This window comes from Vespula vulgaris, chromosome 4 (assembly GCF_905475345.1).
Source record: "Vespula vulgaris chromosome 4, iyVesVulg1.1, whole genome shotgun sequence".
Classification (NCBI taxonomy): Eukaryota; Metazoa; Arthropoda; class Insecta; order Hymenoptera; family Vespidae; genus Vespula; species Vespula vulgaris.
Window position 1 is genome coordinate 2,427,928 of NC_066589.1, and position 26,896 is coordinate 2,454,823.

The window sequence follows — 26,896 nt, forward strand, 5'->3', positions numbered from 1 at the left end:
CTTTCTTTCAAGCTTTATAGGATTCCGTGGCTTTTCCAACAGACTGTAGTTCGGCTACCGTCTCCTCTACGGAAAAAGAGGTTATCGAGATGGTTGGGTGTAAAGGGAAGCCACTGAAAAACTCTTCGAACGAAATGGACTGTGTGGGACGAAATCGCAAGCTCGTTCCGTTTAGAAACCCGTCGGGAAGTTTCGCCTCTCTAACTTTCAAATACTTTTCTCGAGTGTACGAGCATTACCGATCCTCGTCTCCGAGTACTTCGTCTTCAAACTCGTATCTCGTTCTTTACATTAAACATACGAGATTTTATTTAATATTTTACGTTGAGGTCACTAAGTATCTACTAAAGAAGCATATCGATGTAGATATTTATTTAAAACATCTTGAAATTATTCGAGATTTGAAAGATATCAATTATTTTAACAAAATTCATTATTCAATTTTACAAAATTATTGGTTTAATGAAATTTAAAATAATTCATTGGAAACTTTTTTTTCTTTTCTTTTCTTTTACTTTCTTTTTTCTTTTTCTTCTTTTCTGAAGGATAACAATATAAATCGAAGTAACGGATAACTTTTACGTTTAATTGTCCATGCCTGATCAATGATCTCCTATTATTTTTATTTTCTTTTTTGGGTAACAGTGTGATTGTGAGAGCAAAGTACTGTAAATAATGTTGTTTACGAGATCCGATTGTTTTAAAAACGAATGGTGAAACAAGCATTGCTGATAGCCGCTCGAAGTGAGCAAAAAGGCCGAGACAAAGAGAAAGGAGAAAAGACTACAGGAGACGAATCGAAAAGAAGCACAAAGAGACTTTATTCGTGGTGAAATCGAGACGTCAGAGAAACCAAAGAGGAATATTTCCCTTTTCCCTTCCTATCCTCCTTTTCCTCCTATTTCAACGAAGTTACGGAGTTGATCACTGTAAAAGGCTTTTCTGCCAGAAGTTATTTATTTAAACAAAAAGAGATGCAGGATAATGGAAAATCGTAAAATATTTTAAACGAAGTTAATAGCTCGATCGGGCGTAACGTAAAAGTAACAAAATGCATATGATAAAGCCGTTTACATTATATATGTTATTTTATTAAACTAAATGTGAGAGATACAAGTTAATACATATATATATATATATATATATATATATATATATATAGATGAGAGAATAAATGATATCTACTTTGGAAAGCACGGCTGACTGCATAATAATTTGGGATATCACGATGTATTTGTTAAATTATTTTACCTAAATTATAATATATCTGATGTTTATTGTTGCATTATTTGCAAAAATTATACATATAGCGTTTATATTACGTTCTTGAACTGTTTCACGTATATATCTTACAATTTCCCTTTATAAATAAAATCAATAATACCTCCCTTTAATACGAAATAAAATTAAAAATACCAGGATTTCTTGTATCTCGAATACGAACATAGCGAATGAAAAATGATATTTAAAACACGCAAACAAAACAATAGAAAATTATATAATAAAATATCCCTCCTTTATCGACCTTGTCTCGTCATCGTAAGTAAATCTTCAACTATCATTAATATCTTGAAAAATGTTTAAGAAACATTCCATATATATGAAATCTTACGATTTCCTTGATGCGCATTCAGCATGAAATAATTATCCAAATTTACATTTATTTTAAAAAATTTAATCGTCACCTTATATACGTAAATGGGAAACATACACACACATATTTATACATACACATATATCTCATTTGTATATAAATTATAAATATAAATATTTATGTGTGTCGATATATATGAAAATAAATCGAAGAGAAACAAAAAAAAAGATATAGAAGTGACATAGAACGATTCTAGGAAGACTGGGAGACAAAAAATACGCGAGGAAAACGAGCGTTTAGTCTGTAACGACATAAGTAAATCATGAGGGATGCCAACTAGCCTGCGGCCACGGATATTTGCCCGCTTTTCATATCTCGTTTATTTCTTCGTCCTCTCTTCTCTCACTCACTCTCTCTTTCTCTTTCCCTTTCTTTGTCTTTGTCTCTATCTTTATTCTTTCTCTTTTCTTTTTCCCCTTCCCTTTGCACGTGCAAGTTACTGGAAAGACTTGAGAATGACTCACGATAATAAATCAGCTAAAACGATCTACTATTTTTTTTTCTCTCCCCCTCCTTCGATTTTCTTCCTCTCAAACGACATTCTACCGATCTTCAAGCTTTCTAGCCTCATCGATATTTTTTCGACAACTTTGCGAGAAAAATACGTGCCTCTCAGGAGTATTTCGATGTAAAGGAAAGGGAAAAACGATTTTTAATGCTCGCAAAACGTCGCTTCACCACTTCACAGTAAATGTCAGATACCATCGTATAACTCTAAGGGAAGTTTCAGAAACCAAAAGAAAAGGGCTTGAAAATCTTATTACAAGGAACATCGCTCAAAAGCTCGATGATCGTGTTTAGATACCATTTGCTCTGTCAAAACGTGAAAGATCCTCCCTTGGATCGAGCTACTCAATTTTCGATGAAATAAAAAAAGAAAAAGGTGAAATCGAAATGGATTGAATGATCATTTTTAAAGATCGATAGAGAAGGACAACGCTCGTTTACAATTTCCTTCTTTTTTCTGAAGCATGAATGGAACTCTCACACCTTGCAAATTCGCTCTTTCTTTCTTTTGATCTTTTTTCTTTTTTTCTTTTATTCTTGAAATGAGAAAATCGAACCCTTCACTTTGAAAACATCAAATTCGTTTGTACGAAATTATGAAACTGTATGAAAAATCAAAATTGCGAGGAAAAAGAAAATAAAAATAAAAAAAGTAAAAGAAGAAATGTTTTAGCTATAAAGAACGTGAAAACGTGCCGTTTTTACTTTCAAGTATTTTGGAAGGAAGACAAATCTTGATGTTTGAAAGTTTCTATTGTTTCTCTTTTACTACTACCGCAATTCTGATCACTTTTTCGCAATATTTTCTATATTCTTTACTAGAAAATCCAAAAGTTCATCCCTTTTAGAAGAAAGTTGGAGAAGATATCCGATCCTTCACCTTCGTGTTTCACAAAAGTTTTCTACAAAATTTCGAAACAATTAGTTCAACCATTTTGTTAATTTTTAATATTGATTTTTGACAAGATTGGTATCTTATTAAATTTTTTCGAACAATCAATCTGAAGTTTTAGGCAGTACTTTTCAGTATGATATACTGAAAACTGCATGTAGTATATTATTAATTTAATTCAATCGATTTATCAATATGGTCACGAACACAGGTATACATTTGGAAAATGCCATGATTTTTTAAAGAGCTTTTATAATAGAATTGAGAGATTTCATTTATATCAAATGTTATATGTCACGAATGTGTTGTTCGTAATGATAGATAAAAATTAAAATATTTTCTCTCTGATTAAATATGTTATAAATATCTTGTTACAAGAATACTCCAAAAAAAAAAAACGTTAAAATATTTATTCACTAATTTAAAATCCTATTTATTACAGATATTACAAAATATAATTTTAGGATACAAAAAACGTTTAAAACGTTTTTCATCTTTTTCAAGTATGTCCTTTCATTTCGAAGTACATTTTTGTTGCTACTGTTGCTCGTACGCAATAAACAAAATACATACAGCTTTTCTCTTGAATACGCGACAATAAGATATAATAAAATCACCCATACCAATTTATTGTGTCTGAATTGAACGAACGTAAAACAAGCAACGTATCTTCCAGCATGATTACAAAAAGATAGCCGGGTTACGAGCAGCCAGTGAGTTCTTATGTGGTATTTAATCGTCTCGGTTAGTACGCGAGACCGGCACTATTAATTTCGCGATCGTTTTGCTGGGCTCTGCGTATAAGGGGATAATAGAAAACAAAGTGGCGGGATTAAAAAGTGGAAAGCATCTGTTAGAAACTTTCACGGTATGAGAGTGCACGTGTATTCATGTGAAGAGGTATAATTTCGTTCAACGATTTATCGTTTGGCAAAATTGCTCCGTAAGCAACAAATTCGGCCAAAAAATACATCGATCAAATTGCGAACGGAAAAGGAAAAAGAAGAACAAAAGAGAAAGAGAGAGAGAGAGGGAGAGAGAGAAAGAGATATATTTCATGGTGGTGCAGCTCGATAATTAAAAACTTTTTTCCGAGAAAATTTTCTATCTCATCAGAGAACGTTCGTGATAAAACTATGAAAATCGAGCATATAGAAGAGAAAAAAAATGAGATTGTACCGGAAAAAAAAGAAAAATATATATAAAAGCGATGATAAATCGTACGCAGTCGTTTCCGTGACAACGATATAGCCAACAAAACGAAATTGTCCTTCAAAGATAGAACAAAAACGTTTGTTAAAATCGTAATGACGAGTTACATTTTACAAGGTACCAATTTGTAGAGCACGCGGAAAAGTATTATTAAGAGTCATTATTCCTGAATTGAAGAGAGAAGTTATGAATGAAAGAAAATATAGTTTATATAAGAGGACGAAAAATTTATAATAATTTCATCTACGAAAAAATGATTAACAATGTTCATTCGATGTTATTCGACGCTAATTGATGTTATTCGACACTTTCCTATTTGATATACTATTTTTGATATACTATTTATTATGGAAATAGAGACAGAGAAAAAGAGAGAAAAACAGAGAGAGAGAGAGAGAGAAACAGACATAGAATAAGATAGACGGATAAAGAAGAAAAGAGAAAAACGTAGAAATGTAGCTCACTTTAGTTCAACCTTTCAACGCCATATCTCTCCGACATCGCATACGCTCGGAATTAAGCTGCCATTAAAATCTTTCTTATTATCCTTTGTATAATGACCCTCGATTATACAACGTGTCCATTTTGTAAGCTCGAAGTTATTGCCATACATATGAAAATATGTGTGAATATAATCATATATAACAGGTATATGAACATTTCATTTGCAAGATTAATGGCGTCTACTTAAATAATTATCTACATATAACTTATTTTTCATTAGAGTAACTATCTTTTCGAAGAATTGCTTGAATGAATATTTTCTTTCTTTTCTTTTTTCTTTCCTGTTTCGGAATTCTCAAACTTATTCGTATTTTTGGATCGGAGTTTGAGAAAAAAGAAAAAAGAAAAAAAAAGAAAAATGAAAAAGATCGAACGAACGTGTAACGAACGAAAGAGAGGAATATTTGTTACCAAGCAAACTTTTCAATCCTCGCTCCGATGCCCAGCTCACACTCCTACCACTCGTCGAATACCGGACTACGTCGTAATTAATTTTAATGAAAGTACCTTTTCGTTAAGCGATCTTTGACGGATTTTTTGGCGGAACAGCGATTCTCGTTGCGGTTTTCAATCAAAAATCCAAAAGTAAGTCTAATTTAAATGATAAAATTGAAGAACATAATAAAAATAGCCGGTATTCTATTTTTTCTTTATAAACACGAATGATAAATAAAATCGGAAAGAAAGAATATAAATAAAAATTATCAAATTAATGCAATGTAATAATGGATGATTATTCAAAGGTTTGCTACAAAGTATACATCTTTTTATTAATCATCTTTGATTTGAAAAATAAACTAACAATTTTATCATGTAGACCAGAGAAAATAATATAATTCATAATTGATTAAACAGAAAGAAAGATATATATATATATATATATATATATATATATATATATATATATATAGAGAGAGAGAGAGAGAGAGAGTGAGAGAGAGAGAGAGAGAGAGAGAGAGAGAAAGAGTAAAGAGTAGGGAATAAAAAATATTTGCGTAACGAAATCCTTTGCAATTTTGTGGACAAGGCAGTTGAACGTTTCGGTTTGCATCGAGAAAACAAAATAAAAATTGTCCTCGTTTTCGGTCTGTATCGGCCACGCACGATCTGTGTATTTTTTCGGAAAGTCCGTGAAATCGATAACCTGATTTACGAAAGTCAATAATTCAACGGGAACGTTCAAACAAGCGTGCCGCCACCAGCTTTCCGTGTTTGTTCGTCATCCGCTTGATAGATGATGACCGGGTTCATAGAAGGAACTCAACCGTCCAACGTGTACAATGAATGAATAGTATAACGACGACGAATTCGGTTATTTCTTGAACTATATTTCCTTTTTAAGAAATCTTTAAGGAATCTTTGAAGAATCAAGAATATTCATAATTATCCAAGATATATCACAAATGAGAATAGAAAAAAAGAAGATTATCGAGAAGATGCAAAGAATCACGAGGACCGTTTCACCGAAAGCTTTTAAACGAGCGATCGTGCGGACGATCAGGTTGAAAGACACCCGAACGCCCTGAACAAGCGATATGACCGGAATAATGGACTCCTAACGTGGAAAACGTCACGTTCTCAGTGAAGTAGGTAAAATCCAACGGTGACATCGGTCGCTAATCGATGTGCCACACCCAATCCACGATAGATTTCTCATGAAATAGAGTATATGAGAAAGAAAGAAAGGGAGAAAAAGAAAAAGAGAAAGAGAGAGAGAAAAAGAAAAAGAGAAAAAGAGAAAGATACGTGAAAATCGGTCATCAGGGAATAGTTAATGGTATAATCCAATCAATGCCTATATATTCTCGGACCTTATGTGCTCTCTCTCTCTCTTTCTCTCTCTCTCTTTCTCTCTCGTTCTCTCTCGTTCTCTCTCTCTCTCTCTCTCTCTCTTTCTCTCTTTCTCTCTGTTCTTCTCTTATTCACTTATAGATACCTTCTAGTGAACGTTCCAACTCCAACGTACTTTAACCCTGCCTCGTAAAAGTCGATATTCTGGGTAGGGCAGTAAATTCAAAGTACACTACGATGACCGAAAGATCGCTGACTCGGAGGAACAAGAAGAAAATGTCTTATAGGTGAGAAGCAAAGAGAACATGGTGAACTAGACTGGTTGGTTGGTAGATAGAAGAAAAAGGGGACATAAAGAAGGATTACGTCTTATTCTTTCGTCCATCCAGATGCGTTCCCTTAATCCGACGCTGACATTGATTCGTTTTGGATTAACTCTGGCGCTAACTCCAAGCCAGCGAGTTCTCGTTTGCGTCACGTCACTACGTAGAAAAATCGATCCTGACGAACGTCTGACTTTACTTTCTCTGTCTCTCTCTCTCCTATTTCCCGCTTTTATTCTGTTTTCTCTTTAATTCCTGTTCTTAGAAAAGACTTTATTCTAGGCAAGAAAGACGAAATCGATCTTGTTCATTAGCTCATTAAGTTTCGAAAGAAAAATTTTAGAGTATCTATTTCCTATTGTAAGCGTAGAATTTGTTTCTTCTCAAAGTTGTTTCTCACATCATTTAACAGTAAGTAATCGGCTAGCTACTTAAGGAAACTCGTTTATCAATGATCCTAAAAATTTTATATTTCTAGATTATAATATTAAAAGAAATTTTATACATAACTATATTTTAGAAATAATTTAATATATAAATGTTAATGGTCTGTGTGAATAAATTGTTTTTAATAAGTAGCTCGCCATATTACTTTGCGAATTAATAATTCGTATCAAATTCACGGTAACGATAAAAAGATTGTTCAAATTATAGATTAAACATTATGACAGATTTCTTTTTTATCGTATTTATAATTAACTTCAAATAAAAATTGTACCATCGTATTGTGATCGTAGTTCGTAAAAATGTAGAAAGAGGAAAAAAGAATAATAAAGAAACTCGAGTACGGAAGTCAATTAAAATAAAAAGACTGGATCGGTTATCAACGGAACCATAGGCGCGAGCACGAGTCATGCGAAGCGGTGAGTCGTAAACGCAGCTAACTGGAAATGTTGGAAAAGCGCCAAGGATCGAACGCGTGTGTCTCGCTTGTGTTCATTGATGCCTTCTGATGTCGCACAAAAGGATTACGAACGGATTTAAGTCGGAAAAGATGTCGTGCGGTTGAATTTATTTCATGTCTCACTGAAAAGTTTTTTCGATTTAATAAATAAAAAAGAGAATCGTTAATTATCATATTTATTTTAATTAATCATAAATTCAAGTGAAAAATTTTTTAATCTTCTCAAAGATTTTTATCTTATATTCTTAACACAAATACAATATTTTTTAACTAAAGAAAAAAAATATTTAAAATACTTTTTATATTAAGGATATCCATAAGTAATTAATTATTACAAAGTTAAACACACACATGTGCCGTATTCTTTTTCTTTTTGTTATTATTTTCTAATCAATTACATATTCGTTATAATAAATAATAATTATTTCTTAAAAAATAATTCTAAAAAAAAGAAGTTCATATATTATTTTTATCGGACTTTTATTTTATTCGGTTATTTTATGGTTTATAGTTTCATTCGTATTTACTTTTATACTTCCATCAATAACTAAGACTTATAATAATAACATTTATATAAATATCCACTTGTAATCTAGATCTCAAAAAGATATTTGATATAAATCAATTTACTTTCAAAAATTTTTAATAGAAGATACAAGAAAGGTAAAATTATGCGTTAACGAACGATGACAATGACAATGGCTATGACGACAAGGAAGATGATATGGATAATGATCGATGAGTTCATTAGAATTCGATAGATGATTAGACAGGTGGAGATTAGCTGCGTTATACCTAGTATTATAGTCGAGTTAGATACATCATCGACGGCTTCATCGATTACCAGATTTGCTATAGGTAACGATTCAAAGCTCGTCGACGTATTGATACTCTACAAACGCGTTTCTAGTCATTCATGCGCAAGCATAAGGATACGAAGGTAGATGAGTTCTGTCAATGATCAAAGGATAGAATCAGTTTAATTAAACGAAATAGTCTATTTCAACTAAAGAACAAACACAAGATACTGAAAATATATAAATGTAGGACAAGAAAAAAGATGGTAGAAGAGAAAAATTATGTTTGATATAAGTATTACAATATTTATTGATAATTATAAAAAAAAAATAACAAATACTTTTCGAAGATTCTTTAGAAGATATATAAGTCAATAACTTATTCACTATAAATAATAAAAATCTTACTTTTTTTGTTTATTTTGTAATCGCGTATATCAACAGATAAATGTCTATGTTGCAACTTTAAAAATGTTATATCTTCTCTTTACGTATACAAACTGTGTTGAAAGTTATTAACATCTCATGGAAAACTATAAGTTCGGAAGCTTCTTATCAAGGTTACCTTAGCTCTTTGAACCTTTTCCTGCTTCGTTACGAAGGAGAGTATCTCAAAACTTTTCACGCGTTCTACGTGTTTCTCACGAAGCGTTGATCGATATAAACGTAAGGAGAAACTTCGTTTGAACAAGGTTCCTCCCTTTCGTAAAATACATCCATTATGTTAACCATACAATAGTAACTTCTTCCTTTCGTATTTACTCTGAAACAACGGAAATCATTGGGTTTGCTAAACAGATAGCTCAATAAATAGAAAACATTCTACGGCAAATAAAATAAAGGAACTTTCTAAACGAGATTTACGAAGATAATTTTGGCTGTTTTTTATCTCATTTTCTCGATGGATAACACGCGGCAAATCTTCCGGCAATTGAACCCGCTTAGACGATCCCCCATTAATGCTGATAAATTCTCAGCCGCTTCGATCAGGAAATTCTGACTCAACATCGGCGGGAAATCTCGCTTAATATAATCTCCTTATTAGCCGCCTAGCTCCATTTCCGTTCTCACCGTTTCCAAGCTAGGACTTAATTTCTCACCCTATTCAGTGTCTAAAGGGATCTTCCAGCTGATTCATTCCTGGCACTTTCGTTTGCTAAGTCGTTCGATCCACCGAGAGGCGCGTTTAACACGTTGACTATTCCGATGGTCACGTATGACCACACCCCGCTACAAAATTTAGAAATTAATTATAAGTCGAGTACCATTGAATAAATAATATTAAATAATGCAAATGATTAGACGACAGTTTAAAATCGAAAATGTATTATATATATAAATTAATAATTATTATATATTAATTATTATCTTTCCTTCTAAAAATAACATAAAATAGTAAAACTATGAATAATGCAAATGTTTATTTACGTATATATAAAACTAGCATCTATAAATAAATAATTGTTTCAAATATTAGTAACCAAATGAGACTTTTGCTAATTTAAAAGTTAACGGATATAACATATTACCTAAAAATTAAGTTTTGCGTTGAACTGTATAAAAGCAATATAAACAAAAGTAGGGCTTTATAATATATCGACTATTATGTTATTAAAAGCAATTGAATACATTGTAGAACTGTAGTTGTCACTAATGAAATCACTAACAAAATAAACATTATATATGATTACCTATTAAAATTATTATAATTAAAATTAAAATATTATAGTAATTAAAATTCAATTGTGATCCTTAAAATAAAATATATAAAAATCACATGACAGCTGACATCGAAAATCGAAGTTGTGTTTAACGAAATTTATCTGTGATCGAAATCGAATCTTTTTCATCTTGTTTTTCATTAATAGCCATACTTCATCTAGATTATCTCTCTCTTTCTCTCTCTTTCTCCCTCTTTCTCTTTTCTTTTCATTTTATTTACATTCTAAAACCTTCAAAACAGTTGTAAGCGAGTTAAAAGATGTAGAAAATTTTCAATCTCGACTTTTATCATAATGACCACCAGCATCGTCTCGTTTTAGCTTTCATTTTCTTTCGAATAAAATAGAAATTACTACGAGGAGAAAGAGAAAGGGATGGAGGAAAGCAACGTATATTTCTTACGGTTTAGAGTGTAGTCCAGCACGCCCGTATTCATCGACCTGTAAAGCTCGATAAGGCCCACACCCTACGATAAGGTTGGCTAGGCCCTCTAGCTTTTCGTCTTATGAAAGAAAAAGAAATTAAAAAGAGAGAAAAAAAGAGAGAGAGGGAGAAAACGTGGTTTATCGCTAACTCTTTTAAATCGATTTCTTAAGAAGGCCTCAACCAAAAACACTCAAGCCACTTATTATTCGACTACTTGACATTTTTGCTCAGGAAAAATTTAAAAGCTTTTAGAATTCATTAAACATCAAACTCAACCTTATACATAGGCTGACTCTACGAAATGCGGCTACTGGTTTGTTGCTGCAAAATCAATATCACTCCATACACACCCTTCTCTCTTTCTCTTTCACTCATACGTTCGAAGCTCTCCCTCTTCGTCATTCTGCTTTACACTCTGTATTTCTCTCCCTCCCTCTCTCTTTCTCTCTTTCTCTCTCTTTATTGTTCCTTTCTCTTACACCAATAGTCTCATGTTAGTCTCATTCGAAACTATATTATCTATATGTCTATATTCATCACACTATATTATGATGTTCCTTTCAAAGAGTTCTCTTTTAAAAATATTAGAAAAACACAAGATGATCGAACAAGAAAAGACCTACCAAAATAATATTATTTGTAAAAAAAAAGAAATGATGAAATGGACACTTTCCCATTCTTCTAATATTTGTTTTCATTTTAATCGTACTCGTCAATAAATCCAAATAAAATCACGTGATACGGATCTTACAAATATTATTGCTATAATTTTTATTGTAATATCGATTGAAAAAAGAAAAAAAAAAGAAAAATATTTAACTCGAAGGGACTCTCATCGAAAGCGATCAGGAAGGATATCACGGGCTCTCTAATCCCGAGAATTACAGCGAGACGATTTTGGTGGATAAGTGGTAAATGAGGGTGGAATAAAAAAAAAGGAAAGAAAGAAAAGAAAAAAAAGAAGAAAATGAAGCGTAACGATCGAGCTTTCTTTGACAAGAAAACTGCATTAAGAGTACTCGAAGTAACTGCTGGTGGTCGTAAAAAGTTTTGGATTCTACGAAGGTCCTCTCGTAGAAAGTAAGAACGAGATAAAGATATATAATAGAATCAGAATCAACATTGATAATAATACAACTAATTTTTTTGTTACTGGTGGCATCCGCAAAAAATATTTTACGATATTTTAATATTTTCTTTTCTCTCATTCGTTTCACTTAATCAACACCTTTATCGGCTATTTCTTTCTTTTTTTGTTTCTTTTTTATATGCATTATATCTAATTAATATTTTTTAGTTCATCGATTGTGAACAATTAAGGTTGAAAGTTCTCCTTCCAAATAACTGAAAGATATACAGCCATTTACTCTCAATTTTAAGAGCATATCTTTCGAAGGAATATCTTCAATATTTAAACTCGTCCCTTAACATCGAGGGAACCGAAAAGTTTTCGAAGTAACGGTCTTGGAAGTTGAACGAGCAAAATACATATATTTCGAGGAAGAATGCACTTAAGCCTCGCATATTTTCTTCCAGGACGTAAGCTGGTAGACGCTCGTGAATTTTTGAATATTCAGTATATATGTATATATACGTAGATCATACATAGGCCATATGCGAACGCGTAGACGAGGAAAGGGGTTGATAAAAAGAAAGAGAAAAAGGAGAAAAAAGTATTACGTAAGAATAATACTAGTAGTAGTAGTATTATAATAGTAGTAGTAAGAATAGTACAATAGCATCGAATAGCGTTGACAACTAGCATGAAATTGATGGCGACCCGAACATATTGAAATTTATATAGCTTGTTTGCCACTACTCTCGAGGTATTCGTCCTGTTTCATTCAACTCCCTCCCTTGCATGTCATCAACCCTGCTTTTTATCCTTCTCTTTCTCTATTTCTACCTGTATCGTTGGTGAACAACCAGGATAACATTTCTCCAATTTTCCATTCCTCATATCGATTAGTTACGTTACCGAAAAACAAATTTCATTAACTTTAAGCCCGCATACTTCTGGCTAAAACTTTTCGAGAAAAAAAAAGAAGATACATACACACGCACACATACATTTCGAATTATCGAACATGTGGGATTATAGTTAATATTAATTAATTAAATGAAATATTATTAAGTTAAATATTAAAGTTAAAAAGATAAATATAGGGAAACATAAAGGAAAAAAGAAAATAATGAAAAGCTTTTTCGTCGGAGAAAAAAGTCGTCTACTAAAGCCTGGCCTATGCTCTCGTATGTTTCGTTAATTAACATCCTTCTTTCTGCCTAAAAATGTTTGAAAATCTTTATAGTACTCGGAGGTAGAAAAAAATATGAGAATATCTTCGTACAAGGATAGAATTCTTTTACTCGTTGAAGCGCTCGGATCGTAGCCGTCGGCAATGAGTATGAACTCGCTTGAAATAAATTCGAACATGATCTTATCATACGAACTTTGTATATATTCTTTGTTTATTTTTTTCCCCTGACATTTGACTTCTCGAAAACTGACAAATTGTATTTGACTTGCTAAAAAAATGAGCAGTAACATTTTCAGTTCATATAAGTCGTGTTTGTCATTCCATCCTGGTTTATTTGAAAAAGTTTAAAATCTATTTCTCGTTATATTTAAATATCTCCTATGGTTTTTTCCATCAACATCTCATTAATAATGATCGTTTAATAGAAGCTGGTCTTTAATAATCAAGCATGTACTACAGTTTTATCGTTAACTTTCAAATATTTTTTTTTATTATTATTCGAATATTCAGTTTTATCTGCTCATTAGATTAATATAACTCTGAATAACATATCTTATTTCACGCTCTTCATTTTTTCTTTCATAAATGAACAGAGATTATGTTATACAATAACAAAAAAAGGGAACTACCATTGTAATAGTTAACCCTTTAAAATAAAAACATTAACAGTAACGACTATGCTTACTATTAGACATAACATTATTTTATAAGAATATAAATATAAAGAATAATAAAAGTGATATTATAGTTATCCAAAGAAATAAGAAAAGAAAAAAAGAAAGAAACAACGTACGTTTTGCAAAAACAAATAAATATAAGCGGTTAAATTATTAATTTCATTGATCTAATTATATATTAGTTTTGAAAGGAGCACACAGTTCTCTTTCTTTTTCTCCACTCTTGCAAGATGTATAGAAAATTGTTTTCAAGTCTTTTATCTCTCTTTCTGTGATTCTATCATTACCCTTAGATAAATATCGAAGATCATGGTGATATTATAGAAGATATATATAATTATATTTTAATAATAAAATAACAATTAAAGAAGGAGGAAGAAATGTGAAAAACAAATTTTTTTAACTTTTACTCTTTACTTTCGTTTCTTTCTCTGAAATTTTCTTATCATTTTTCTTAGTGAAAATACGATGAACTCTGTTTTCCTTTGTACACATAAATCGACTAAAGTATAACATATTAATTGCACGATTTTTCGTCAGTGATTCATTTGCTTCATAAAACATTTTAGTAAAGATGTAGTTATACTTTTTTCTTTCATCCCTGATATTAAAATGCGAGATCTTAACTTCACCGGTTAATTCTTTCCTTTTTTCCTACTCTCTTTTTCTTTCTCTTTTTTTCTTCCTTTCTTTCAAAGGAAGAAATAAAGAGAAAGAAAGAGAGACTCATCGTCAAATTTCGTAGTACGTGAAAAGCGTCGAATTATACGAGCGCGTAGGTTGCGGCAAAGCTCAACAAAATTGCAACATGGCCTCTTAACCTTCCGTGTCAACTACGTTTATTAGATCAAGGAGTTGAATTCACTGAGGGCACATCCAAGAGAAATAGAAAGAGAGAAAGAGAGAGAAACAGGGAAAGAAAGTAGTACTAACAGACTTGAGGATTACGTTGTTCTTTCGTCTAACAGGTAAAAAAATGGTAAAAAAATCAACAGCAATCCAAAATTTTCAAGGACATTTTCGTACACATCTATACACATTTATATAGAAGATAGTTTATCATAATTTTTCTATGTCATTATATCTCCTACATTCTTTGTTATGTGAAATAGTATTTTAAATAACTAATATTATAATATTATAATAGGAAACTATTATTATAAAAGGAAACTAATATTAAAAGTAACTAATTTTATAATAGGAAATTTCGTGTGTATGTGTATGTATGCTTATAAGATGAATCATTCCAAATAGAAACATCAAGATATATTTTTGATATATTTCTTATGATTATATAACACTTATTACAAATACTTTTCGCAGCAGCTTAAAATGTTCGTATCGAAATAAAAAAAAAAGAAAAAATCTTTAAAAGAACTCCTTTCAAGCACAGAATTTTCTCTCACATTCATCGACAAAATATATAACTGTGTATAAAACGACAACTAAAAACAGCCACGTTGGTATGCTTGCCCGGTCGTGGGCACGAGCGCACGCTCACTGAATGTGGCTTATATTTAAACGCTAACGAGGTAAAATTTGCGAGCGCTTAATCCTGGATTTCAAACGAGTTTCGATTTTAAACGCAGCCGGCCGAGCAATGCGCGAATATCGGAAAAACGAATTAAAATCAACTTTTTCTGTTGTACGGAACTTTTTATAAATGCATATATCCATACATATATATGTACAAACATATATAAGTGTATATGCGTGTGAGTGTGTATCTATATATACATATATATATACACCCACACACACACTGGGTGCCCCAATCATTTCAAAAAAATTGATATCTCTTAAAGAATTGAAACTTACAATTTTTTCCAGACTCCTTAATGACGACCATTAAATAACATAATGACAACTATAATGTACATTAAACGAAGGGGTAAATATCAAAGTCCAGTTCACTTTATTTAATGAAACTAATGAATATTTTTTTACAGAACCGGAAAACAATTATCCAAGAGAATTCAACAACGTGCCATATAAAGTCGTTTCTTATTACATTATGGAAAATAAAACGATATAGCAGGATGACATCAAATAGTCTGCATGTAAAAAGTCAAAGCAAGCCATCCAACAAAATACATAACGATCACAACCAAAGGAAATACAAGAAAAGAAACACAGGATAAGAAGAATATTTTCATCAAAAAACTATTATGATTAAGAACTATAATGAAAAAGATTCCATTATAATCTACTGCATTCTATTATATTTCAATCATAGAAAAATTGTAAAATTGTAAAAAAAAATGTAAAATAAAAATAAAAAAAATAAATGATAATAAAAAGTATTAAAGAATCACAAAATAAAATGTGTTGTTAATCAAATCCTACAATAAAAAGACAAAAAATAGCAGGTAAGTAAAAACCCTTCACCAAATGATGAATCATGCATAACACCAAAATGCAATCAGCAAATGAAGGTAGGTATGAGAATAACAAAAAGGGCAAACAAAGTAACATGGCAACACCTGGTGTCATACGTTCCTATTGAAATTCCCGTTTTTCATGTAACGCGAAAGACTTTCCTGCGAACCGAGATTTGTATCAGGATCAAATGAAGTGCGAGGAGGTAGCATGCCGTAGCGTGCAACCTCCTGGTATATCATACGTTCCTACTGAAATTCCCGTTTTCCAGGTAACGCGAAAGACTTTCCTGCGAACCGAGATTTGTATCAGGATCAAATGAGGGGCGAGGAGGTAGCATGCCGTAGCGTGCTACCTCCTGCTATGTCATACGTTCCTACTGAAATTCCCGTTTCCCAGGTAACGCGAAAGACTTTCCTGCGAACCGAGATTTGTATCAGGATCAAATGAGGTGCGAGGAGGTAGCATGCCGAAGCGTGCTACCTCCTGGTATGTCATACGTTCCTACTGAAATTCCCGTTTTCCAGGTAACGCGAAAGACTTTCCTGCGAACCGAGATTTGTATCAGGATCAAATGAGGTGCGAGGAGGTAGCATGCCGTAGCGTGCTACCACCTGGTATGTCATACGTTCCTACTGAAATTCCCGTTTTCCAGGTAACGCGAAAGACTTTCCTGCGAACCGAGATTTGTATCAGGATCAAATGAGGGGCGAGGAGGTAGCATGCCGTAGCGTGCTACCTCCTGCTATGTCATACGTTCCTACTGAAATTCCCGTTTCCCAGGTAACGCGAAAGACTTTCCTGCGAACCGAGATTTGTATCAGGATCAAATGAGGTGCGAGGAGGTAGCATGCCGAAGCGTGCTACCTCCTGGTATGTCATACGTTCCTACTGAAATTCCCGTTTTCCAGGTAACGCGAAAGACTTTCCTGCGAACCGAGATTTGTATCAGGATCAAATGAGGTGCGAGGAGGTAGCATGCCGTAGCGTGCTACCACCTGGTATGTCATACGTTCCTACTGAAATTCCCGTTTTCCAGGTAACGCGAAAGACTTTCCTGCGAACCGAGATTTGTATCAGGATCAAATGAGGGGCGAGGAGGTAGCATGCCGTAGCGTGCTACCTCCTGCTATGTCATACGTTCCTACTGAAATTCCCGTTTTCCAGGTAACGCGAAAGACTTTCCTGCGAACCGAGATTTGTATCAGGATCAAATGAGGGGCGAGGAGGTAGCATGCCGTAGCGTGCTACCTCCTGCTATGTCATACGTTCCTACTGAAATTCCCGTTTCCCAGGTAACGCGAAAGACTTTCCTGCGAACCGTGATTTGTATCAGGATCAAATGAGTTGCGAGGAGGTAGCATGCCGTAGCGTGCTACCTCCTGGTATGTCATACGTTCCTACTGAAATTCCCGTTTCCCAGGTAACGCGAAAGACTTTCCTGCGAACCGAGATTTGTATCAGGATCAAATGAGTTGCGAGGAGGTAGCATGCCGTAACGTGCTACCTCCTGGTATGTCATACGTTCCTACTGAAATTCCCGTTTCCCAGGTAACGCGAAAGACTTTCCTGCGAACCGAGATTTGTATCAGGATCAAATGAGTTGCGAGGAGGTAGCATGCCGTAGCGTGCTACCTCCTGGTATGTCATACGTTCCTACTGAAATTCCCGTTTCCCAGGTAACGCGAAAGACTTTCCTGCGAACCGAGATTTGTATCAGGATCAAATGAGGTGCGAGGAGGTAGCATGCCGTAGCGTGCTACCTCCTGGTATGTCATACGTTCCTACTGAAATTCCCGTTTTCCAGGTAACGCGAAAGACTTTCCTGCGAACCGAGATTTGTATCAGGATCAAATGAAGTGCGAGGAAGTAGCATACCATAGCGTGCTACCTCCTGGTATGTCATACGTTCCTACTGAAATTCCCGTTTTCCAGGTAACGCGAAAGACTTTCCTGCGAACCGAGATTTGTATCAGGATCAAATGAAGTGCGAGGAGGTAGCATGCCGTAGCGTGCTACCTCCTGGTATGTCGTACGTTCCTACTGAAATTCCCGTTTCCCAGGTAACGCGAAAGACTTTCCTGCGAACCGAGATTTGTATCAGGATCAAATGAGTTGCGAGGAGGTAGCATGCCGTAGCGTGCTACCTCCTGGTATGTCATACGTTCCTACTGAAATTCCCGTTTTCCAGGTAACGCGAAAGACTTTCCTGCGAACCGAGATTTGTATCAGGATCAAATGAGTTGCGAGGAGGTAGCATGCCGAAGCGTGCTACCTCCTGGTATGTCATACGTTCCTACTGAAATTCCCGTTTTCCAGGTAACGCGAAAGACTTTCCTGCGAACCGAGATTTGTATCAGGATCAAATGAAGTGCGAGGAGGTAGCATGCCGTAGCGTGCTACCTCCTGGTGTGTCATACGTTCCTACTGAAATTCCCGTTTCCCAGGTAACGCGAAAGACTTTCCTGCGAACCGAGATTTGTATCAGGATCAAATGAGTTGCGAGGAGGTAGCATGCCGAAGCATGCTACCTCCTGGTATGTCATACGTTCCTACTGAAATTCCCGTTTCCCAGGTAACGCGAAAGAGTTTCCTGCGAACCGAGATTTGTATCAGGATCAAATGAAGTGCGAGGAGGTAGCATGCCGTAGCGTGCTACCTCCTGGTGTGTCATACGTTCCTACTGAAATTCCCGTTTCCCAGGTAACGCGAAAGACTTTCCTGCGAACCGAGATTTGTATCAGGATCAAATGAGTTGCGAGGAGGTAGCATGCCGTAGCGTGCTACCTCCTGGTATGTCATACGTTCCTACTGAAATTCCCGTTTCCCAAGTAACGCGAAAGACTTTCCTGCGAACCGAGATTTGTATCAGGATCAAATGAGGTGCGAGGAGGTAGCATGCCGTAGCGTGCTACCTCCTGGTATGTCATACGTTCCTACTGAAATTCCCGTTTTCCAGGTAACGCGAAAGACTTTCCTGCGAACCGAGATTTGTATCAGGATCAAATGAAGTGCGAGGAGGTAGCATGCCATAGCGTGCTACCTCCTGGTATGTCATACGTTCCTACTGAAATTCCCGTTTTCCAGGTAACGCGAAAGACTTTCCTGCGAACCGAGATTTGTATCAGGATCAAATGAAGTGCGAGGAGGTAGCATGCCGTAGCGTGCTACCTCCTGGTATGTCGTACGTTCCTACTGAAATTCCCGTTTCCCAGGTAACGCGAAAGACTTTCCTGCGAACCGAGATTTGTATCAGGATCAAATGAGTTGCGAGGAGGTAGCATGCCGTAGCGTGCTACCTCCTGGTATGTCATACGTTCCTACTGAAATTCCCGTTTCCCAGGTAACGCGAAAGACTTTCCTGCGAACCGAGATTTGTATCAGGATCAAATGAGTTGCGAGGAGGTAGCATGCCGAAGCGTGCTACCTCCTGGTATGTCATACGTTCCTACTGAAATTCCCGTTTCCCAGGTAACGCGAAAGACTTTCCTGCGAACCGAGATTTGTATCAGGATCAAATGAGTTGCGAGGAGGTAGCATGCCGAAGCGTGCTACCTCCTGGTATGTCATACGTTCCTACTGAAATTCCCGTTTTCCAGGTAACGCGAAAGACTTTCCTGCGAACCGAGATTTGTATCAGGATCAAATGAAGTGCGAGGAGGTAGCATGCCGTAGCGTGCTACCTCCTGGTATGTCATACGTTCCTACTGAAATTCCCGTTTCCCAGGTAACGCGAAAGACTTTCCTGCGAACCGAGATTTGTATCAGGATCAAATGAGTTGCGAGGAGGTAGCATGCCGTAGCGTGCTACCTCCTGGTATGTCATACGTTCCTACTGAAATTCCCGTTTTCCAGGTAACGCGAAAGACTTTCCTGCGAACCGAGATTTGTATCAGGATCAAATGAGGTGCGAGGAGGTAGCATGCCGTAGCGTGCTACCTCCTGGTATGTCATACGTTCCTACTGAAATTCCCGTTTCCCAGGTAACGCGAAAGACTTTCCTGCGAACCGAGATTTGTATCAGGATCAAATGAAGTGCGAGGAGGTAGCATGCCGTAGCGTGCTACCTCCTGGTATGTCATACGTTCCTACTGAAATTCCCGTTTTCCAGGTAACGCGAAAGACTTTCCTGCGAACCGAGATTTGTATCAGGATCAAATGAAGTGCGAGGAGGTAGCATGCCATAGCGTGCTACCTCCTGGTATGTCATACGTTCCTACTGAAGTTCCCGTTTTCCAGGTAACGCGAAAGACTTTCCTGCGAACCGAGATTTGTATCAGGATCAAATGAAGTGCGAGGAGGTAGCATGCCGTAGCGTGCTACCTCCTGGTATGTCGTACGTTCCTACTGAAATTCCCGTTTCCCAGGTAACGCGAAAGACTTTCCTGCGAACCGAGATTTGTATCAGGATCAAATGAGTTGCGAGGAGGTAGCATGCCGTAGCGTGCTACCTCCTGGTATGTCATACGTTCCTACTGAAATTCCCGTTTCCCAGGTAACGCGAAAGACTTTCCTGCGAACCGAGATTTGTATCAGGATCAAATGAAGTGCGAGGAGGTAGCATGACGTAGCGTGCTACCTCCTGGTATGTCATACGTTCCTACTGAAATTCCCGTTTTCCAGGTAACGCGAAAGACTTTCCTGCGAACCGAGATTTGTATCAGGATCAAATGAAGTGCGAGGAGGTAGCATGCCATAGCGTGCTACCTCCTGGTATGTCATACGTTCCTACTGAAATTCCCGTTTTCCAGGTAACGCGAAAGACTTTCCTGCGAACCGAAATTTGTATCAGGATCAAATGAAGTGCGAGGAGGTAGCATGCCGTAGCGTGCTACCTCCTGGTATGTCATACGTTCCTACTGAAATTCCCGTTTCCCAGGTAACGCGAAAGACTTTCCTGCGAACCGAGATTTGTATCAGGATCAAATGAGTTGCGAGGAGGTAGCATGCCGTAGCGTGCTACCTCCTGGTATGTCATACGTTCCTACTGAAATTCCCGTTTCCCAGGTAACGCGAAAGACTTTCCTGCGAACCGAGATTTGTATCAGGATCAAATGAAGTGCGAGGAGGTAGCATGACGTAGCGTGCTACCTCCTGGTATGTCATACGTTCCTACTGAAATTCCCGTTTCCCAGGTAACGCGAAAGAGTTTCCTGCGAACCGAGATTTGTATCAGGATCAAAGGAGGTGCGAGGAAGTAGCATGCCGTAGCGTGCTACCTCCTGGTATGTCATACGTTCCTACTGAAATTCCCGTTTCCCAGGTAACGCGAAAGACTTTCCTGCGAACCGAGATTTGTATCAGGATCAAATGAGTTGCGAGGAGGTAGCATGCCGAAGCGTGCTACCTCCTGGTATGTCATACGTTCCTACTGAAATTCCCGTTTTCCAGGTAACGCGAAAGACTTTCCTGCGAACCGAGATTTGTATCAGGATCAAATGAAGTGCGAGGAGGTAGCATGCCGTAGCGTGCTACCTCCTGGTATGTCATACGTTCCTACTGAAATTCCCGTTTCCCAGGTAACGCGAAAGACTTTCCTGCGAACCGAGATTTGTATCAGGATCAAATGAGTTGCGAGGAGGTAGCATGCCGTAGCGTGCTACCTCCTGGTATGTCATACGTTCCTACTGAAATTCCCGTTTTCCAGGTAACGCGAAAGACTTTCCTGCGAACCGAGATTTGTATCAGGATCAAATGAGGTGCGAGGAGGTAGCATGCCGTAGCGTGCTACCTCCTGGTATGTCATACGTTCCTACTGAAATTCCCGTTTTCCAGGTAACGCGAAAGACTTTCCTGCGAACCGAGATTTGTATCAGGATCAAATGAAGTGCGAGGAGGTAGCATGCCATAGCGTGCTACCTCCTGGTATGTCATACGTTCCTACTGAAATTCCCGTTTTCCAGGTAACGCGAAAGACTTTCCTGCGAACCGAAATTTGTATCAGGATCAAATGAAGTGCGAGGAGGTAGCATGCCGTAGCGTGCTACCTCCTGGTATGTCATACGTTCCTACTGAAATTCCCGTTTCCCAGGTAACGCGAAAGACTTTCCTGCGAACCGAGATTTGTATCAGGATCAAATGAGTTGCGAGGAGGTAGCATGCCGTAGCGTGCTACCTCCTGGTATGTCATACGTTCCTACTGAAATTCCCGTTTCCCAGGTAACGCGAAAGACTTTCCTGCGAACCGAGATTTGTATCAGGATCAAATGAGGTACGAGGAGGTAGCATGCCGTAGCGTGCTACCTCCTGGTATGTCATACGTTCCTACTGAAATTCCCGTTTTCCAGGTAACGCGAAAGACTTTCCTGCGAACCGAGATTTGTATCAGGATCAAATGAAGTGCGAGGAGGTAGCATGCCATAGCGTGCTACCTCCTGGTATGTCATACGTTCCTACTGAAATTCCCGTTTTCCAGGTAACGCGAAAGACTTTCCTGCGAACCGAGATTTGTATCAGGATCAAATGAAGTGCGAGGAGGTAGCATGCCGTAGCGTGCTACCTCCTGGTATGTCATACGTTCCTACTGAAATTCCCGTTTCCCAGGTAACGCGAAAGACTTTCCTGCGAACCGAGATTTGTATCAGGATCAAATGAGGTGCGAGGAGGTAGCATGCCGAAGCGTGCTACCTCCTGGTATGTCATACGTTCCTACTGAAATTCCCGTTTCCCAGGTAACGCGAAAGACTTTCCTGCGAACCGAGATTTGTATCAGGATCAAATGAGTTGCGAGGAGGTAGCATGCCGTAGCGTGCTACCTCCTGGTATGTCATACGTTCCTACTGAAATTCCCGTTTTCCAGGTAACGCGAAAGACTTTCCTGCGAACCGAGATTTGTATCAGGATCAAATGAAGTGCGAGGAGGTAGCATGCCATAGCGTGCCACCTTCTAATGTGTCATACGTTCTTATTCAAATTGAAAATATTTAAATGATACGAAAAATTTTGTTCGAGTTTTTTTAGTGTCACATATCATATTGGGACATGGCAATTTTTTTCCTCCTAGAATTCTATTTCCTGGAATAGATTTTACTCTATATAGAATGAATGTTGGTAAGGTGAAATATTGTGGAGAAAGGTAATAATGTTTGGGTTTATTAAATAACTCATCTGATTTCTGTTGTTATTTATCATTTTTATTTTCGTTTCCTTTTGTTATACATTTTTAATTAGATGTGCATTATTTATTCGTTGGGCATAATTATTACAATATATCCAATATAGTCGATATTTATACAATATACGAAATGTAATACAATACTATACATTGTAGTTTTATAATACCACATAATATGATTTTATATAATGCTATATAATGGTAAGCGTATTATTATATTGTATTACAATGAATACATTAATATAATTAATTTAATACATTATAGGTATATAATACGATATATACAATGTAATATGATATTTTGCTCGGGTAAACGGAGGACGAACTTCTTGGCTTGATGTTTATCCAATTGTTGTTATGTCGTTGAGGTTTTCTTCCTTTGTTCATCCTATACAGGTTTACAACAGACAGCATCATTCTCCTTAGGTTCTTGCGAATTTATGATATAGTTTATTACTTTTTATAGTAAGAAATGGCTTCATATGGCAAGGTGTTGTATCCGTTTGAGCAAATGTTGTCGATCTGTAAAAAGAGATATGTTTAGTTTTTTTTGTAAAATGTGTTTGGAAATTTCCTTTACTATATCTGCAAAAAATGTTGCCAACGTATGATGTGTCTTTACATAACAAATATATCTGTAAAAAAAAGTGTGACATTCAATCCCCCACGAGGTTTTCTAATTTGTCGAGATAAACGGGACACCCTGTGTATGTATATATGTCTCTATACCTATGGGTATGTATTGTGTATGCTATGTATATATGTATGTGTGTGTGTGTGTGTAAAAAAAATATATATATTTGTGTGTGTGTATATTTATAGCCAGTTTTAAAACGATTATCGAATGATTTTGTTCGTCGAATTGATTTCTCTTTGTTAGACCAGACTCATTCCGCACAAAATCGATTAGCTTACACGCGATTTAAATATCATACGTAATCATTAGAATGACTATTCCAAAAATGCAGTATAAAATGTATCAATCGTGGTATTTCATTGATATATTCGTTAACAAGGTTTTTATCCAACAAAGGATCTGAAATATATTCCGTGCGGTAAAAATTTGTTGAAAGTCGAAGTATTTTCATTCGATGTCCGATAAAGGCAACTGACTACCTTTTGATCTTGGAAACGTATAGGAACACGATCTTCTTATCGGTAGGTATACTCGAAATTAGATTTACATCGGAATTACCATCGAATCAAAGACTTCTTTGACCCTTTGAAAAGGGCGTTCGTATGTAATATCGTTTATAGTTAACAACTTTTTCGTCCAATATCGATATTTATTATGAAATACTTATATGACATAAATGCAAAGATTTGAAATTGTAATATCCGAAGATATATACATAAAAAAAAAGAGATATTACGAACATAAAAGAGTTTAAAATCTCTTCGACAAGAGAACTTTCCGAAAATATGTAATGAAAATTACGAAAATAAAAAATAATTGTTAAACAAATTTTCTTCATGCTTCGTTCTTCCTTATATTTAATTATTATATTTCCTTGTTAAAATATAATTAATATCACCACGATATTCTACTTCTATCATAAGTATAATAAAGTTGAAATCGTAGAAACGGAAATAAAACATAAAAAAAAGAAAATATTCATATTAACTTCTGTAAAATATTCTAAGGATCGGCCCTTGAAGTAACAAAAGTTAAGCAAATCTATCCTCGCGGTAAGTTCGCCCTGCTGTTAACTTCCTTTAGCTTGCGTCGACGTGATAATTACATTTGAAAACATTAGTACCGGGCGAGCGGCTTGGAAGTTTGAACGTCACTTTTCGAAATCGATTAACAGAACTAGATACGGCGACCGTTTTCCTACTAAAGTTCGAACAATATCGCTCGATGGAGTGTAGAGAAGGCAATACGAGAAACAGCCGACGTAACTCGAAGCAGTAAAAGTCGTAGAGTTTGGCCAGGATTGTAAGAAAGGAAGGAAGGAAGGAAGGAAGGAAGGAAGGAAGGAAGGAAGAAATGAAGGAATGAAAAGAGGAAAGCCAAGCGATTAGGAGAATCGAACAGTTTCGTTCGCATTTCCGCGAAGCGTGCCACGTATGGGGTGGCTACTGGTGGTGCTAGTGGTCTGCGGAAACTGGTAGCTAACTTAACGAGCATAATACGTGTCAAAGTTCTCTCAAAGCGGTCGAACCTACTGCTTGGACTGGTATACGAGCGGCATAGAACTTTGCTTACAAACTCGATGGCAACTTGCTGCTAACTTGCCAGTAAAGTGCGTGATACGGTGAGCCGAGCATTAAGCTACGGAAAAGGGAATGAGCTTACTTCCTCTCTTACTTAGTTGCTTACTTATTTACTTACTTACTTACTTACTTACTTACGTACTTACTTACTTACTTACTTACTTACTTTAAGTGAACGTTCAGTTAACGCGAGATTCTCTCAAATTCTCCAGAAGAAAGAACTAGTGATTCTCGTCGTTTCAGATCTACGATCTTCGATCTTTCTGAAAGAATCTCTCGGACAGATTCTCATCTCGGCTTTGAACGTTCAAAGCTTTACTTTAATTCTTTGTTCCGTTCGGTAAGTCTCATAAAGTCGACGTGGCAGTTCGACTCTCGACAACGACGAAGTTTTATGAGGAAAGAAGGAAGCTCAATTCCTCTCACTATTACGAAAGAGAGAAAGAAAGTGAGGAAGAACGAAAGAGAGAGAGAGAGAGAGAGAAAGAGAGAGAGAGAAAGAGAGAGAGAGAGAGAGAGAGAGAGAGAGAGAGAGAAAGAAGAAAAGTGAAGAGGAAGAGAAGTGAGCCATGCGGTGAAATTTGTTGGCATAAGCCCGACTAGGAAAACTTCTCACACGAATATACGCTGCTACTGTCGACTATAATAAACCGTAGCTCTGAGGTTACTTGTCAAAGCGTAGAATTATTACAGTTGAAAGGACTGCTTAAACAAACGGGCTCCCCGTCTGCTTAGTTGCCTACCTGCCTGCTTGCTTTCCTGCTTGCTTGCCTGCTTGTCTGTCTGCCTGCCTAACGTCACGAAATTTCAAGAAGGCCTCGCAATACGTACATACGTATGATGACAAACTAAACAAACTTTTTGTATTTTGCAAATGTTCAAAAGATTCATCCGTATGTCCAATTATGACAGATATGAAACTTACATAATTATTTAATAATGGGTAACTAATCACAATTTATTCGAATATACGATAAACTTCGTAGTTGTGTATCACCGAAGAATATTATCGATATTTCCTCTTGGATATTTTTATAAATCTATTCATGAACTAATTATGAAGAAATGATTATATAATAAACTTTTAAAGAAAATTTTAAACAATCGTAGTTGTCAAATAATATAGAAAAAAGATCCGTGAATGTATTCACGATAAAGTCTCGAGGAAGAATCAACATTTTTTGAAGTATACCGAGCGTCTTTTAATTTAGACATCATTTTCTCCTAGATTGCGGATGCTCGAAGGTAGTCTCTGCAGTTTCCTGCTGTAAAAGTTTCACGAGAGATGTCGATGTACACATCTCTATCGAGCCGAGACATTGGGTAACTTTTAAAGTGTCGTTACGAAGAGACGACGAGCTATCTCTATATATCTCCGTCCATTTCGTCTCCTTCTCGTACTCATTGAATACTCTGCGTCTGTTTTCGTTGAGAGTCTCTCTCTCTCTCTCTCTCTCTCTCTTTCTCCCTTTCTCCCTCCCTCCTTCTATCTCTCTCTTTCTCTGAAACATACTTATAT

General features: G+C 36.3%; 1 protein-coding gene and 2 long non-coding RNA genes across 21 annotated transcripts in view; 2 read left to right on the forward strand and 1 right to left on the reverse strand.

Annotated features, from left to right (window-relative positions):
* Nucleotides 1-16,145, forward strand: part of LOC127063436 (uncharacterized) — a 47,152-nt gene extending 31,007 nt beyond the window's left edge. For all 4 annotated transcript variants that reach the window (XR_007781360.1, XR_007781359.1, XR_007781361.1 and 1 more), the window contains 2 exons: nt 15,498-15,558; nt 15,617-16,145. This is a non-coding gene — a long non-coding RNA (uncharacterized LOC127063436). The remainder of the gene's footprint in view (nt 1-15,497; nt 15,559-15,616) is intronic.
* Nucleotides 1-26,896, reverse strand: part of LOC127063433 (uncharacterized) — a 112,659-nt gene that overhangs the window by 44,250 nt on the left and 41,513 nt on the right. The window lies entirely within an intron of this gene.
* On the forward strand, nt 16,554-22,708 carry LOC127063437 (uncharacterized). 6 transcript variants are annotated; one of them, XR_007781363.1, is made up of 4 exons: nt 16,554-16,635; nt 20,092-20,219; nt 20,860-20,987; nt 22,652-22,708. It is a non-coding gene; the product is annotated as an uncharacterized LOC127063437 (long non-coding RNA). The 6 variants fall into 6 exon arrangements; XR_007781366.1 differs by lacking the exon at nt 20,092-20,219 and adding an exon at nt 18,930-19,067 and having other exon boundaries at nt 16,554-16,625; XR_007781364.1 differs by lacking the exon at nt 16,554-16,635 and adding an exon at nt 16,938-17,019.